Below are 18,218 nucleotides of genomic sequence, written 5' to 3' on the forward strand. Positions count from 1 at the left end.
GTTTTTCTCCAAATAAATATTTGTTGTTTTTTATTCTGGGCTCTCATGGACACTTCTTTGTTTGTGTCTACCCACAAGTACTGACTGGAACCTACTATCTACTTTATATAGATTTTTTTTTTTTTGGCTTTTCAAGTCAGGGTTTCTCAAGTCAGGGTTTCTCTGTGGTTTTGGAGCCTGTCCTGGAACTATCTCTTGTAGACCAGGCTGGTCTGGAACTCACAAAGATCCACCTGCCTCTGCCTCTCAAGTGCTAGGATTAAAGGCGTGCGCCACCACTGCCCGGCTTTATATAGATTCGTTATAAGAAAAATTTGTGAACCAATTTTTCAGCTTACTTATAGATTGAGATGTGTAAAGGAATGTTGGGGCTGGAGAGATGGCTAGGTGCTTAAGAACCTTTATAGCACAAATATGAGGACTATAAATCAGATCTCACCTACCTGCCAGGGCTGCTCACAAGGCCTATGCACCAGCTTCAAGAGATCTTACACCATCTTCCAGTCCCCAAGGGCATTGTCATACACATGTATACATACCACACACACACACACACACACACACACACACACACACACAGAAAAACCTGGACTCTTCATTTTAAAGGACGTTATAAGTATTTTCCATCTAAGCATCCAGAAAGTTTGACTTAATTTCCCTTCCTAATAGGCTGGGGATTACACTCAGTTATAGATAAATTATATAACTTCTTATTATAAAAGAATTACTGTAGGAAATGTAGGCTATGTAAGCAGAGAAAATACAGTTAGATAACTGCTCACACAACCACCCGGAGGCCATTAATAGTTTGGGAGTACTTCTTTCCAGATGTATTTAATTTTAGATATTTTATTTGGAAGTTTCCTCATCCACATGACAAGGACTGCAACAAACAAGCTGCAGAGCTGAGTGTGGTTCAAGCTTCTAGTACACGCCATTCGCACAGCCATAAGCACTTCCAGGGGATGTTTGGATGCTACTCTTTCCCTTTTCCAAGGAAGCAGGTTATGATTTCACATATTTAAGTTTCCGAAGCTTCCACGAAGGGGTCTCCCTTCTAAAGTGACCTCAGAATTCTCAGAAAAATCAATTTGTGGGACTTGGGGAATTCAGAGTGCCTGCTGTTTGAGTAGAGCACTAGACTAATGGGTTCCACCTCAGCTCGTTCAGGGTCAGTGTGTGTAGCTTTGGGTTGATGGCCCTTTCCAAGCTATGGCTGTCCAACTCTAAAACGCATGTGCTATTAGCCTCGGTAGTGATTACACATATTAGAGACTATAAAAGACTGGGTGTGGTGGTGCAGGTCTTTAATCCCAGTACATATGAGGCAAAGGCAGGTGGATCTCTGAGTTGGGGGCCAGCTTGTTCTATAGAGTGACTTCTAGGACAGCCAGGGGATACACAGAGAACAAAAAGATCTCTAAGGGCAGCACCAGTGTCAAAAATGATAATTGCAATTGAAGTGTGGCTGAGCTCATGTAGAAGGAGCGGCAGGCTGCTTTCCTGCCTGGCTTCTGGCTGCCTGGCTAGCTTATGCCCCAAAATAACAACACACAAACTGTATTCATTTAAACACTGCCTGGCCCATTAGTTCTAGCCTATTATTGGCTAATTCTCACATCTTGATTAACCTATTTCTAATAATCTGTGTAGCACCATGAGGTGGTGGCTTACCAGGAAAGATTCTAGCCTACATCTGTCTTGGGTTGAAGAATCATGGCATCTGACTCACTTCCCTTCTTCCCAGCATTCTGTTCTGTCTACTCCACCCACCTATGTTCTGACCTATCAAGCCAAGCAATTTCCTTATTAATTAACCAATGAAAGCAACATATAGAAAGAAGACCCACCTACATACATCAAGCTCAGGACAGCAATGCCTTGTGAGATTCAGACTCTCCATGTCCTACAAGCTCAGTGGAGAAAGGATCTCTCGCATTTTCTTATTATGAGTGTCTTAGTTAGGGTTTCTATTGCCGTGAAGCAACACCATGACCATGACAACTCTTGTGGGTGCTTTTGCATATGTTAATACAGATAAAGTTAAATGGAGACTAGAATGATCTAGCTTGTAAGCCAAGAAAACTGCTTCCTAGTTCTGTTGGTTACCTTTATGACATTGGCCAAGTGTACTCATTTGCTGAGGTTTTCTCAGCTCCATATTCTCACTCCTCCCTCCGTTTTACTGGACTTTGGGAGTTCAGTCCCATGCTCCACTGTGGTTCTCTGCATTTGCTTCCATCAGTTGCTGGATGTAGTTTCTGTGGTGACATTTAAGATAGTCGTCAATCTGACTACAGGGCAAGGCCAGTTTGGGCACCCTCTCCACTATTGCTTAGGGTCTTAGCTAGGATTTCATCCTTGTGGATTCCTGGGAATTTCTCTAGCACCAAGTTTCTTGTTAGCCCCATAATGGCTCCCTCAATGAAAATATCTCTTTCCTTGTTCTCCATCTCTGTCTCTCCCCATCTCCATTATACCATTCCCTCAAGTTCTCCTCCTCGCTCCTCTTCTCCTTCCACCTTCCTCTCTCCCCCCACCCCCACACTCCCAATTTTCTCAGGAGATCTTCTCTATTTCCCCTTCCCTGGGGGGATCTTTATATGTTTCTTTTAGTGTTCTTCTTGTTACTTAGCTTCTCTGGGGTCGTGGACTATAGGCTCCTTATCCTTTGCTTTACAGCTAGTATCCACCTATGCGTGAGTACATACTATCGTCATCTTTCTGGGTCTGAGTTAACTCACTCAAAATGGGTTTTTCATGCAAATTTCAAGATGTTATTGTTTTTAACCACTGTGTAGTAATCCATTGTGTAAATGTACTACATTTTCTTTATCCATTCTTCGGCTGAGGTGCATCTAGACCATTATGGGGATATCTGAGCTAATGGAAGCTTTCCAACTCCAGCCTGACTGTGAGGGAACCAGCCTAGGACCAAACTAGGCCCTCTGAATGTGGGTGACAATTGTGTGGCTGGGGCAGACTGTGGGGCCACTGGCAGTGAGACCAATATTTATCCCTACTGCTTGTACTGGCTTTTTGGAACCCATGATCTCTGGAGGGATACCTTGCTCAGCCTAGATATAGTGGGGAGGACCTTGGTCCTTCCTCAAAGCAATGTTGACTCCCCATGGGAAGACTTACCCTCTCTGCAGAGTGAATTGAGGGTGGGATGGAGGAAAGATGGAGGGAGCAGGAGGAGGGGAGGGAGTGGGAAATGAATTTGGCATGTAAAATAAGAAAAGATAATTTTAAAATAAATTTTTAAAATGCGTGAACTTTGACCTTTGCAATGGCAAATGCAATAACTGGTACAAGTACTTTTTGATATGAGGGCTTGTTAGCTTAGCACACCCTTGCCTTCAAGATGACAGGCTTCGGCTCTCTGTCTCTCTGGTGATAGTCGGAATTCGTTAAATCATTAAGAGTCAGTTGTTTACAGTTTAGAATGTGACAATACTCTTTGATGTTCCCTAATTATCATGCATGTTTTAAAATGAGTTCTGAATCACTTCTCTGCCTAATTAAACCTCATTGAAAATTTGTTGAATTTTAAAGAAACATTTGATTTGCAAAAATAAGTTATATATTCAGTAACCTTCAGTATTTCCCAAAACAACCAGGGGATGTTTTAAAGCACAGTAAGGTAAAGTGGATGGGAGATGTCCTGAACTAAATGGAGCAAAATTTGGAAAGCAAAACTTTCAAACTGCTCTCTTTGTGCTCATAAATTCCTGCTGATAATATTTACCCTGCCATCCTAATGGTCATTTGCTCTCCTATTTAAAAGTCTATAAATATCTGTGAACCTTAAAAATCAGTTAAATTATTATCATTTTTGGTGAATTCATCAGAAAAAAATGGTGGACTTTTTGTTTTTTATTTACTTTTTAAAGATAAATATAGAGGTATATCTCTATACAAGGATGACAGCCACTCCATGTTTATGTCTTCCTATTGCTAACTAAATGTCGCTACAGGCGCTCATTTGAGGACATATACACCTTAGAGTATGTCCTCACAATAAGGCAGATCTACAGATGCTGGTGTACATTGGTAGAAACACTTGAGTGCCCCGTGCCTCATTTCTTATTGCCTTGAAAAAAGCAACTGAAGGGTGAAGCTCCCAGTTCTAGGTTAGTCTGTCATCGTGGGGAGCAGAGAGCAATGAGCTAAGACATGTGTGCTCATACTTAGCTTGTGTTCTGCTTTCCCTCCCTCCCTCCCTCCCTCCCTCCCTCCCTCCCTCCCTTCCTCCTTCCCTCCCTCCCTCCTTCCCTCTCTCCCTCCTTCCCTCCCTCTCTCCCTCCTTCCCTTCCTCCTTCACTTGTCTCTCTCCTCCCTCATCTCCTTTTACTTAGTTCTGAGCCCAGCCCATGAAATGGTGCCGCTCATATCTGAGGTGGACCTTCCACTCCACTTCAACCCAGTTTTTAAGGTAATCTCCCTCAGACAAGCCCACAGGCTGACCTAATCTAGAGGAGCCCTAATTGAGACTCCCCAGGAACGTCTAGAATGCATCAAAGTTATAACTTAATACACATTTTCTGAGAAGGTCTCTTGCAAATATATGTATGTAACATCTATACATACAAATGGGGTAGGAAATGACAGGTTAGTTTTGAGTACACCGATGAAAAGACGCTTGTGAAGGGTCACATTTGTGTACTTCTGAGAGACAAGCTTTACAGTATTGCACCAGGTGAAAAGAGGGCTCCACTCACAAGCATATGGCGTGTACCCGTGTGTGTACTCTCTCTGTAAAATTACACAGGAGGTCAGGCTTAGTGGTTGGTGCATCACCAAGAAGTTTATATTTTTATTTTGTAGACTTAATTTTTAGAACAGCTTTTAGGCTGATAAGAGAATTATGAAGATGAAAGATTTCCGATAAACCTTCTGCCCTCATATATACATATATAGCCTCTTCTGTTACCAACATTTTCCACCATAGAAATGCATTTATTCTACTAGACGAACCTGCAGAGACCAATAATCAACACAACTCACCAGTATTCACTCTTGATGCTGTGTATTCTAGTCTGCGGCCTAAGGATTTCAATCAATGTATAATAGCATGAGTACATTGTTATAATATCAGAGTATTTTCACGATTTAAACTTCTATGGAATTCATAGCACCTATAATGGCAGCACTGGCGAGCTGGAGGCATGAGGACCATCAGTTCTGTCTCGTTCGTATCTCCTCTGTGTTCAACATCCTTCTATGCTCCTATTTTCTCCTTTCATCCCTGATCTTTTATTGCTGTCATAGCAACTGTTTTCCAGGATGTAATATAGTTATAATCACACAGTATACAGACTTGCCAGATTAGCTTCTTTCATTAGTAATATGCAGTTATACTTCCTTTGTGTCTTCTCATGGCTTGATGGCTGGTTTTTTTCTTAGCACCAAAATCCATTCCATCCTCTGGGGGAGCCTTGTTTGTTAACCCACATAGCTAATAAAAATCACCTTGGTTTTGCTCATGTTTTTGCAATTGTAAATACAGCTGTTTAAAACATCTCTGCGAAAGTTTTGGAGTAGTTGAAAGGTTCTGATTTCTCTGGCAACTACACCAGAACTCAGTTGTTGGATCTATGACACGCCAGAGTAGATTTTAGTGTTGTGTTAGCTTCTAATCTGACTTGAAAAGTGGCTGTATCACCGTATAAAATGATGGTATGGAAGCTCCATGGTATGGTTAAGGGGAAGATTTTATATGTGAGAGAGAAAAGCCAGAGGCATTTGGAAGAGTCCAGAGCAGAGAGAGAAAGAAGTACACTGAACATGGCCAGTAGACTGGTATGGCCAGGGCTGTCTGTGAGAGAGGGGAGACTATCAGGGAATAAAGGAAAGAGAGGAAAGAATTTAGCGAGAGGAGCAAGGAGCATATATAGATATAGGCATGCATATATATATATATATATATATATATATATATATGAGAGAAAGAGAGAGAGAGAGAGAGAGAGAGAGAGAGAGAGAGAGAAAGAGAGCAGTGAGAATAACAGGGTTATAAGAAGAATGAGTAGCTGTGTGAAGGGAAGCCTTCAATCTGTCTGGAGTTTAGGGTAGCAGAAGAGGTGAGAAGGGCAGGATGCTAGCATGGACTTTGAAATGTGTAACAGGTACTTGTGACACTGAAGGACCCTGGAGGCTAGCATGAACTTTGATATACTAATAGGTACCATGGTAGCCATATGTCCCTTCTGCCAGAGGTAAGGGAAATGACTCCTTTTGGTGGAGGGAAACTGACTTTTCCAATTTCTGTGTCTTTCATCTAATTGCTAGAAGTCCTCCTATAGTCCAGGCTGAGCCCATTTCTTTCTATTTGGTCTGCCTTTTGGAGTTCGGGAATTAGTTTCTTCTGGACCTGACAGTCGTTGCCAGCAGTGAATGAGAAACAGGCTGCTCCACACTCTGCCAGCACTTGGTGCAAATAAGACTGGACAAGAATCAATTTTTCTTTGTTTTGATAAAAAGTTCTTTAAGACACAATCGAGTTGGTAAGATGCTCAGATAAACTAATCAAACAAGGCACAAAATGCCGAATAAATGCTAGTGGAGAGATACAAGGCAGACAGGAATCACGAGGAAGTCCCTTTAGCTCTGTGGGATTACATTTGAAAACCTGGAAGAGAAGGATATCTTTTATATAAAAACATATACTATACCCAGCCCCTTAGCGGAAATCACAGATGTTTTCAACAAAACAATGTTCAAAACAAAGACAAACAGGACAGTTTTGGGCCTCTATTTCTAGGCAGCTAAACACAACGTGTTCAGAGAGTCCATGCTATTAAAAAGGGAGCATCACCCCAAATTATTTCTATGATGTTAACATTATATTGATTTTAAAAAGAGAATTTATAAAGAAAAGGGGATATTACAGGTCAATTTGACATAAATATTAATGTCAAATTGACAAATACATTCTAGCAGTAAAAATTTAGGTTAAAACATTGCAATTTTGGACACCTAATTAAAGAATTAATCACAGATCTATATTTAAATATTTCAAAATTGGAGGATCCAATTAGCAAAATGACTTCGTTTCCATTAAAATAAAATAGACACATCACAAAACTCGACGATATTTTCTTTTCTTCTTCTTTTTTTTTTTTTTTTTGGCTTTTTGAGACAAGGATTCTCTGTAGCTTTTGGAGCCTGTCCTGGAACTAGCTCTTGTAAACCAGGCTGGCCTCGAACTCACAGAGATCCTCCTGCCTCTATCTCCCGAGTGCTGGGATTAAAGGTGTGCGCCACCACCTCCGGCTCAACAATAATTTTTGACAGAAATGGTCAAACACGGTGTGGTGGCTTGAAGAAGAATAACTTTCAAAGGCACATGTATTTGAATGCATGGTCACCAAGGAGTGGCACTCTTAGGAGGTGTAGACTTATTGAAGTAGTATGGCCTTATTGGAGGAAATGTATCACTGGGGAAGCACAAGCTAGGTCCAAAGTCTCATTCTTTCTTCTCGCTGCCTCCTGATCCAGATGTGGAAAGCTCAGCTACCTCTCCAGCACCACGTATATCTGCCTGCGTGCTGCCATGCTCCCCACCTTAACGATAACAGACTAAACCCCTGAATGCAAGCAATCCCCAATTAAATGCCATCTTTTATAAGAGTTGCTGTGGTCATGGCATCTCTTCACAGCAATAGAACTAAGACAGAGGAATATATGAGAATCTTTGAAATGTTCAGTTCAGCCCGGGGAAACAACCCGGTGACTAAATGGGAAACACTTGAAAGTCAACTCTTTAGAAAACTCAACTCACCAGTCCACTGTTGCTTTGTAATGGAGGTAACCTTGGATTTGCAAGAGGTAAGTTATCCATTAGAAAAGAAATGATAAGTCTTACCATGTCTGTACAAATGAATACTGTATAGCAAGCCATAGGATGATGAAGGTCTTCACTTGGGGGAATGTCAAAAACATGATATCCAGCAGCAGTAGTGAGCAGCTGATCTCCAAAGAGACAAAAGATATAGAGCTGGTCAGAGTAGCTACTTTCACAAGATGGTAAGGGAAACACTTTAGATGGTGCACAGGTCATAGTCCATTTCTCAAGCTGATGAGCAATGCATATGGCCTCCCTTTTCAGCTGTTTTTAAGCTAAACACCCATTATTTCTATGTGGTATTTTTTTTTACCATTAAAGCAAACTATTTTTGATATATTTTTCTTGTAATTTCTTTGTTTTTGTTTTTCGAGACAGGGTTTCTCTGTAACTTTGGAGCCTGTCCTGGAATTAGGTCTTGTTGATTAGGCTGGCCTTGAACTCACAGAGATCTGCCTGCCTCTGCCTCCCGAGTGCTGGGATTAAAGGTGTGCCCTGTGTGTCTCTCCTGAAGCTGTGCTCTTGGTCGAAGAGGATGACCCCTGCCCCCCAATGGAGGAGGACCAGTCTTCAGTCAAGGGTATTCAAGTAACCGCACTCCTTTCTAGAACTTCTAAACAAGCTCTCAAAGTCCTTGCAATCTTTTAAAAAAGCAGAATAGTACAATTTTACAAGTTGCAAACAATTGATGTATTATCATATCTTTTGAGTGATATATTCTTTTTCATCTTGTATTTCTTTTAATGGTAACACATTTCTTTAAGAAACACAGAGGTTTTTGTATTTTAGACATGTAAAGTCTGATTTCATTAATAACATCTCTGTGGTATAAGGTAACATATCCCTTTGTTCATCCAGACTGATCTATTGTTGTTCCCAAAAGGTGGTTCTTGACCATAGCCTCAGCTCGTCTGTGTTAGAAATGAACATGACTGAACTGCTTCCCATGCCTAGTGAACCGGGAGCTTTGATCCATGGCCTAGCAATGTGTGATTTCACAGGCTGGTCAGATATTCTGCTCTTATTTGAGAATGGCTGTTGTAGAGTCTTTATATCATACAATCATTATATATGGATCTGTAGTGAGATTTCATTTGTATTTTAATAAATAAAGCTTGCCTGAAGATCAGAGAGTAAAACAGCCTCGCTGATCAGCCTTACAGACCAGGTAGTGGTGGCACACACCTTTAATCCCAGTAGCCACACTAGTTTGCCATAGAAACTGGGCAGTAGTTGTGTATGCCTTTAATTCCAGCACTAGAGGGGAATATAAGATGGGAGGAGAGAGCTCTCAGACAGTCTCATTCTGAGATTCCTGGAGGCAGGATCACCATTTCAGATTGAGGTACAGGTAAGACTCAGTGGCTGGCTGTTATGCCTCTCCAACCTTCAGGATGAACCCCGATATCTGTCTCTGTGTTTTTATTAATTGAGCTATATAGATTTATTTATCTATATATGTGTGTGTGTGTGAAGAATACTTCATAGAACCACAACCAGTATGTTCTGTTAAAAAATATATAGAGAGACATATAGTATCCAATATTTTCTCTTTTATGGCCATTGATGAACAATTCCTAATTCCAAAATGAAAATAGTCTCATTCTGTTAAGTATCGTATGAAATACTCTCTAAGGAGAACTTTCTCTTACGTGCCTTTTGAAATCCAGTGTTCCTAACAATTTCAGAGCTACTGAGAAGTTCAAAGGGTGAAATGAAAACTCACTTTTCTTAGATTTCCAGCTCTTGAGTCTCTGCAGCACTTGTTAACGTTCCTCTCTATATACTAGTACTTACAGGTCTGTATGCATATGCACGCACATATGTTTGAAAGCAACTTACCGAAATCATGGCACTTTACTACTAAATACTTCAGTCTGACTTTCCCAAGAAAGAAATAATCTCCTTTTAAACAATCCCAGTAATGGAATATCAAGTAGATAATATCATATGTAGAACAGATCTTACATTCATGTTGTTCCTCCAGTTGTCTCCTAAATGTCCTTTATCATAGTTATTTTGATCTCTGATATTATATAATATATATGGTGTATATGGGTTTTTTGTTTGTTTGTTGTTTTGGTTTGGTTTTTTTTTTGAGACAGGGTTTCTCTGTGTAGCTTTGGAGCCTGTTCTGGAACTTTCTCTAGACCAGGCTGACCTCAAACTTACAGAGATCCAATTGTCTATCTATGACTCACAGGTACTGGTATTAAAGGTGTGTACCATCACCGTCTAGTGGTTCTTTTCTGTTTTGGATTGGGCTTCTTTATATGGCTCTGAATGGCTTGGAACTCACAATATAGACCAAATTGACCTTGAACTCATGCCTCTACCTCCCGAGTTATGGGAATAAAGGCATGCACCATCATGCCTGGAGTCTCTTTTTGCCATGACTGTTATTTTTCAAGGCTTTGGCTCCCATTGCTTTAGGGAACTATTCATATGTTGAATCTTTGATAGTTTTCTCATGATTATCTGTAGATTAAAGATTTTAGTGAGAACCCTATATAAATTATGTGATATATTTTTAATGGCATCACTTCTAGGGTAATATCACAATGAACTGTTGCATTACTAAGGATGCTGGATTTGATCACCTCATGAAAAAGTTTCCCACTGGAAATAAGAAAAGCTCATTTTATGAACAAGATTTAACTTAGTTTAATTAATGGTTATAGTGAAAAACGTATACTCCCATTGTTGTATACAGACTGTAGCTTTGCAAACATTAATATACACAGAACACTACCAACTGTTTCCCCAAGTCATCACTCAGGGTACTCTTTCTTGTTAAAAACAAAATGAAAACCCTGCAGCTAAAGCTTCTCTTTCTGCTCCTTTATCACCATTAAATGGATGCCTATTAACGTGAGCATTTACAGCCTCTTTTGTAAAAACAGCTATGTAATTATTTCAGGCTCTCAGGATAAAAGAAAGGGAAATTTTACTTATTTAGTCTCAGAATATATATACAGTGTGCACTTCTGTACATACACACATATCTACTATAGTCAGCCTTCAGAGGAAATAATTTCTTTCTTCTTGAATTCTCAATATTCAAAACCAAAATTCTTTCCTTTGCTCTGTATATGTTTCAAGCAAATTTTGTTATGACTAGAACGGAAGGCCAGCTTTGTGTATATTGTTGCAGTTGGTACGGGAAAATGAATCCCTCATTCCACGTGGGGCATTGGAAGACGCCCCAGCTCTTGCGTTACTTTGATGTCTGAGTACTATTCTTTGGCTATTTTATTAATCCCTTCATTTCAGATGTGAGTTTATTTTGATTTCCAGTTCAGCCCTACTTTTCCCTTAGTTGTTTTTCGTGACTCATCTTTCTCTTCTGTACTTTCTAAGTGCTCTGCCCATACACACATATGTGTGTGAGCATGTGCTCTCCTACATGGGGTAGGAAGCTACTGCCTTCCAGCTGAATTGCCTAACAAGAATTCTTTTGAATTAATACCGCATTCAAATATTTGGTGTATTAGAGAGACTAATGAGATATAAGCCTGGTTCCTAACTATCCTTAATAATATTGTAGCGAGCTGCATGGAATCACACCTGATGGAGATGTATAATCAACTCCTATGGCTAAAGTCTGACTTATGCCTGATCACGCAATGATCATCAGCTGCTTGCATATGCGTGGGCCTATGGGCAGTGCCCACCTGGCAATCCTGGATTGGCAGCCCATGCCTACTTAAGGGCTGGGAGAGGTTTGCCCGGGGAGAGAGGTCAAGAGGAGAGGGAAGGAGAGAGAGAGAGAGGAGAGAGAGAGAGGAAGGAGGAAAAGGAGAAGGAGATAGATTGCTGTGAATAAAGTCCTGAAAACAGCTGCAAGAAGAGCTCCGGGTGTTGCGTTTTTCCTTGCTGGTCGAGGGCTGAACGCGACAAATATAAACTATTAATCTCTATAATTAATCTTCATGGGACTCATATAAGTAAAGACTATTTGTTTGACCCTCTTGCTTCATTGTTTTTAGTTTAGATATTTATTTATTTAGATTTCATGGGTGTGGGTGTTTTGCCTGAGTGTATGTCTGTGTACCATGTGTGTACCTGGCATCTATGGAGATCAGAAGAGGGCACTGAATTCCCTGGAACAGATGGTTGTGAGCTTCCCTGTGGGTGGTGGGAACAGAACCTGGGTTCTCTGGCAAAGCACCAAGTACTTTTAATTGCTGATCTGTCTGTCTCTCCCACCCACCCCTCATTCTTCTGTGCTATGGCAAAAGACCGTGACTAGAGCTGAGTGAAGGAAACCATCACACCTGCTTCTTCTAAGTGGGGAGCCTTCCTGCCTCCACCCCTGAGGGCTCCTTTCACTCTTCTTCACCATCCTGTAGTCTATCCTGTGGTCCTTTGGGCGTAGTTTCTAAGTTTTTAGACTGACTTTTAAAATTATAAGCCAAACTATTTTTTTTTAGCTGGAGGATATTAGAATGTTATTTTCAAGTTGAGTGTATGACTTGGCTCCCGATACTAGCTCTTCATGCCCCATCACAATCTCCTCCACGGCCATGAAAAAGGAAATGTAGCAGGAAGTGATTCGAGGCCACCGCTACTGTGGGATGGTCGTGGTGGTCTGAGGAGTGGTTTCCTGGAATTTAGTGCCAGAAGTCAAGTGTGGTGGGGTTTGGAGATGAGATGTGAATCTGAGTGGGCCCTGACTCACCCACCTGATGTCTCAGTACCTTACCAGTAGGTTGGAGAGAAGGTGGGTGTGTGGAGCCAGTTGGGATGTCCACAACACTTAGAAGTCCTCAGATTCCAAAAGGGAGCTTCATTTCTTGCCTTCAGCAGCCCTTTTGGTGGGGCTTGACTACATAATCCTGTGGTGTTTGCTCAGGTCCCAGTGGGTCAGCCTGCTCAAGCGACGTAGACTGATCGAAAGACTCCTGGATAGTTTAACCCATAAACTCCTTGGTTTCCCACAGCAGTAAATAACTTTGCTTTCTATGATTGTGAAGGATATATAGACTTTTATTTTCTGAGTTGAAAAATATATTCATTTATAAGCATTTTCTAGACTTATTTATTCCTCAGGAAGAAAAGCTGATCACTCTTCAAGTCATATTTTTTAAAAGAACCATACTCTTTAAAAGTATTTTTATATTTAGCAGTCTCTTAATTCCTTAAAAAGTCTTTCACAAAGAGCTATAAAAATAGTCTGACTTCTACCAACATATTTCTGTCTTTAAATGTTTCTTCTGTAGTTGAAGTCATTACTTATTAAAAAAAAAAAACTTTGTTTTTGCTTAGAACAAAAATCCATTGTCAACAAAATGCCTCAGAAGAATACATCCCTTTGTTTGTGTTTAGAAGCTTAGTTTATTCTGCAGAAAAGATGGTCTGACATGGCCTATCAACACACTGGTAAACAAGATATTGAAAAAAGTAGGTCTTCATTATTAACCATTGCCTTTTTACCAAACAGAAAATCATGTGTAAGCAATAAATATTGAGATTAGCATATTCCTTCCTTAGAACTTAAAAATTAGAATTATCTTGTTTTGTCAACAATTTGCTCATTAGACAGAGACAGAGACCCACATTGGAGCACCGGACAGAAATCTCAAGGTCCAAATCAGGAGCAGAAGGAGAGAGAGCACGAGCAAGGAACTCAGGACCACAAGGGGTGCACCCACACACTGAGACAATGGGGATGTTCTATTGGGAACTCACCAAGGCCAGCTGGCCTGGGTCTGAAAAAGTCTGGGATAAAACCGGACTCTCTGAACATAGCGGACAATGAGGAATACTGAGAACTCAAGAACAATGGCAATGGGTTTCTGATCCTACTGCACGTACTGGCTTTGTAGGAGCCTAGGCAGTTTGGATGCTCACCTTACTAGACCTGGATGGAGGTGGGTGTTCCTTGGACTTCCCACAGGGCAGGGAACCCTCATTGCTCTTCGGGCTGAGGAGGGAGAGGGACTTGATTGGGGGAGGGGGAGGGAAATGGGAGGCGGTGGCAGGGAAGAGACAGAAATCTTTAATAAATAAATAAATTTAAAAAAAAACAATTTGTTCATTATACGGGAAGGGGTCATTCATCATGATGTGATGGTTTAAAGGGAAGAGAAAATAAATTTAGAGGGTAAACTGGGAGGCTGATTCGTGAGTCACTTTTGAACCACACGTGAACTGGTTTTAAGTCACTCAGCTTGTGTGATGACTGACTGGATGGGCAATGACCTAGGAGACAGACACACCCGGAGGATGTTTCCAGAGACACTTGACTTGGGAGAAAAGATCTACCCTGAATGTGAGTGACGCCATCCATGGGCCAGGGTCTATAATGAAGAAAGAGAAAAATGAAAAAGGAGTCGAGCGCCAGCAACCATGTCTGTCTGCTTCTGGCCATGAGACCATTCTCTCTCTACCTTCCTGCCCCACAGCTGGAGCTGCTCTCGTCACCACGTTTTCCCTGCCGTGACTCGCTGCATCCTCACACTGCAGCCTGAAATAAACCTTTCCTTCCACTAGTTGCTTTCAGCAGGAATTTTGTTATAGCAATTATAAGAGTGCTAAGGAGAGGGTATTGAAGGTATTGGAATTACGCAAAGCCTACATTCTAGAATGATTCCAATGCAGCTGCTGCCCAATGGCAGCACTCACCTTAGTGGCTACGCTATCAAGAAGTCAACTCATGATTAATAGTTCCTTTAAGCCACTGAGTTTAGGGAAGAGGTGATTTCATGAAACGTCAGATGTGCGTGCGTGCCTACCCTGTGCAAGACATAGTGTGACTGAGTAGCTGGGCTTAGATACCACACTGCATGAGAAAGAGAAAACGTGCTGAGCATAAGGATTTGTCCCCCATTGCCCTCTTATATATTAGTTTAGTTAGTTAGTTAGTTATCTCTCTCTATAGTCCTGGCTGCCCTAGAACAGACTTTTTAGGCCAGGATGGCCTTGAACTCACAGAGATCCTCCCGGTTAACCTCGACCTGCTGGGATTAAAGGCGTGGACCACTACACCTGGCTTCCCTCGGCCTTCTGACTGCAGTTGCCTCAACCTCCTGCTGCCAAGATGAACTTCACCCCGGGACCTGTCAGTCAAAAATAACTCTCCCAAGTATTTTATCCTAGCAACGGAAATGATAGGAAGTAGAGGATGCCCGTGTTCTGTATATTGGAAGAATCTCAAATAAGAAGTAAATTCTCCACCCCCCAAAAAATGGGTCAGGGACTGAGGCCTGCTTTTCCCAAAGGAAAGATGGGCATTCTGATGAATCTGAGGGCTAAGCTCAGGTTAGACCTGTGGATGCCTGCAACAGAACCACATGAAGTCATTTTAGATGTCACATAACCCCAAGAGTAGAGGACAAAACAGTTGTTAGAACCCACTGTGCAGCGTAAAGGACGTCTCACCACAGTTTAGTGAGATAGATCTAGACTGTATTACAGTGAGTCCAGCTATTCTTCAAAATTATGTCATGTATACATCATAACACAAACTTACACATACACATCAGACCTTCTAGAGCCTAAATTATCGTCACTAATCATTCAGTGTTAGCTGTGAGAATAGCAACATCTCATTTAGCCTGATTATTTCACACAAAACATATTATGAAAAACCCTGAAATTATTTCCTTAGTCTCCCCTAAGGCAGAGAGAGAGAGAGAGAGAGAGAGAGAGAAAAGAGGCCATTGCCAAAGTTTCTGAGGTCATCAGAGCGAAGAAGGGGGTGAAAGGTCTGTTCCTGGGCTGGCACAGGGAAGTATGCAGGTATTGATACAGTTACAATGAGAAGAGACCTTAGTAAGCTGGTGTGCGCCTATCATTTTGCAAGGATGGATGCAGTAGGTCTGATAAATGAAGTGTCCACTCAGGAGCCAGGAAACATCACATTAAACAGTAACCCGCCAATAGCATGACCACATCCATGCAGCAACTCAGGTCCTCTTTGTACTGCGGCGACAGACTGCAGTGTAGCAAAGGCAAGTTTGAGTGGGTGAACATTGTGAGGCGGTGGCCAGTGTCTGGAGGGAAGATGGCGGAAACCGCAACACCCTGACACATGGAATGCACTGCACAGGACTTCGTAAGGGGGCAGGCCTCTGCAAGGTGGGGCCCCCTAAAAGAGGGACCAGCGATGGAGGGGGGACTGGCAGCAACTGTGAAGCATGTCCACTGCATATTTTTCTTTTGAAACAGGTTTCCCTATGACTGAAGTCTACTGGAGTGGGCATAAAGGAGTTTCCACAGCATTAGAGAACATCGCTTGAAGGAAGGGGGCAAGGTAAGCGGTTTATGGTACTAGAGAATCCAACATACTCAGTTACATAGGACTTGGGATTTAGGTTTTTAAAATGACTTTATTTACTTGTGTGTAAATGTGTTTGTGCACCAGCACACTCTTGTGGAGGTCAGTGGATAACTAGAGAAAATCGGATATCTCCTTTCACCGTGTGGGAGCTGGGAATTGAATTCCGGTCATCAGGCTTGTTGGCAAACACCTTTACCAGCTGAGCTACTTCAGTAGCCCAGGAGTTAGGATTTGATGGATGTTTTCAGGTACACTATCGTAAACGATCCTTGAACTGAGCATTTCGGTTCAAATCATATATGTTGCATGAACTCACTTGTTAATCTGAATTGTCTTTTTATTTTTATTTATAAATATTTGCTGAATATTTATCATGTGCCGGGTTACAGATGTCATTATGATCAAAAGAAATAAATCTGTGTCCTTGCGGACCATAGAGAGATCCTTGTGTTTATAATTGGGTGGGTATCTGGCTACCTGGACCTTAAAAACTATCAGGCTTTTTGTTGTTAGTGGAATTGGCTTTCTTTTAGAAGATCATCCAAAGACAAGCTGGAGAACATACATCAATGAGTGTGTATCTGGAAAACTTAATATTTAGAGGAAGTGGATGTGGGAAGTGCCAGCAAGGCTGAGGTCTTGAATTCAATTCTATCCCAGTGGAGTTCGTTATTCTTGAATAGATTCGCTGTAACTGGACTTAATTCATGGGTCTGTGCTAATAGTCTCTGATAGCTCCCTGATTCTGTTTTATTATTATTACCAAATTTATGTTACCATTCAGGAGCTAGGGTTACACCGTAGGATTGTTCTGAAAGCCAGACCGAAGGTTTTCAGACATATAAGACCCAGGAATGTGAAAAGCCGACCCCAGTCTCCTGGAACTAAATAAATCCACAACCCGGCTCAGATCTGCAAAACCCAGCAGGCAGAGCATATGGGGAACAGGCCAAGCACATTTCCCAGACCTGCAAAGTAAGCAGTGATCAGCCTCCAGCAGAGAGGCTTTGGTTAAATTCCACCAGGAAGAAGCCAGCCGGGACCGACAGCCCAGCGAGACCTCAAATGAAGGAGCTGCGAAGCTCCAGCTTGACTCATTCACTGAGCTGAACGCGGTGCCTAAGAAAGCGCACAGAGTAACAGGGTTTGATAACAGCAGGCAGATTTTACCCAGACTCAGCCATTTTCAGTTGCCGATGTTGGACTTCAGCAACAGGAGCTGGCAGAGTTAGTGAAAGTATGTCTGTGACAGTAAGGGCCACTACACGCCACATGCAAACATTTTATCAAAGATTTCGGAGTAGTCTTTTATCCCATCTTCTCCATCATTATTTTCACTTTGTTCAAGTCTTCATTTTTTTTTGTGTGCTTGTGTGATTATGAGTGTATGCGTTTGTCTGTGCATGTATGTACGTGTGTGCATGTATATATGTGTGCATGCATGTGTGTGCATTTATATGTATGTGCATGTGAGTATGTATGTGTGCATGTGAGTATGTGTGCGTGTCTATATTTTGCAACATATGGGAACCTTCTAAGGTTAAAGAACACAGCATCACAAAGTGACTTCATATAATAAAATAAAATATTATTGAAAGCAATTTATGATATGGTGAGACCTATGCTCTTTTCTTAATATATTAAATAACAATATCCAAGGGTGAATATAGAATTTGCATCATTTCAAAATATAGATGAGAATAAAAGATATTTCTGAGGTGCAAGTGATATGCCAGCTTTTAGACCAACCAATACATGAAACTTCTACCTGTGGCCTCTAACAAGGGAGGCTCTCTGCTTCCTTCTGCTATAGCAATGAGTTATGATAAGTTCAACATATTTTTCTGTTTTGTTTTAAAGAAAGGGCCATACTATGTGGCCCAAGCTAGCCCTGTACCCACAATTCTCCTGTCTCAGCCTTTCAAGTACTGGGATTCTAGGTATACATCACCATGCTAAGTTCCTTTATCTTTCAACCTGCACATAATCTTGTGGATTAGAGACTGCACATGCTCTGTTCTGTAGACAAGAGGGAAAGTTTCCACCCTGCACACCTCCTCCTCGTTTATATTTGGAATATGGCAC

Source organism: Microtus oregoni, unplaced genomic scaffold (assembly GCF_018167655.1).
Source record: "Microtus oregoni isolate MIOR12 unplaced genomic scaffold, Mior012 000026F_ref0000081, whole genome shotgun sequence".
Classification (NCBI taxonomy): domain Eukaryota; kingdom Metazoa; phylum Chordata; class Mammalia; order Rodentia; family Cricetidae; genus Microtus; species Microtus oregoni.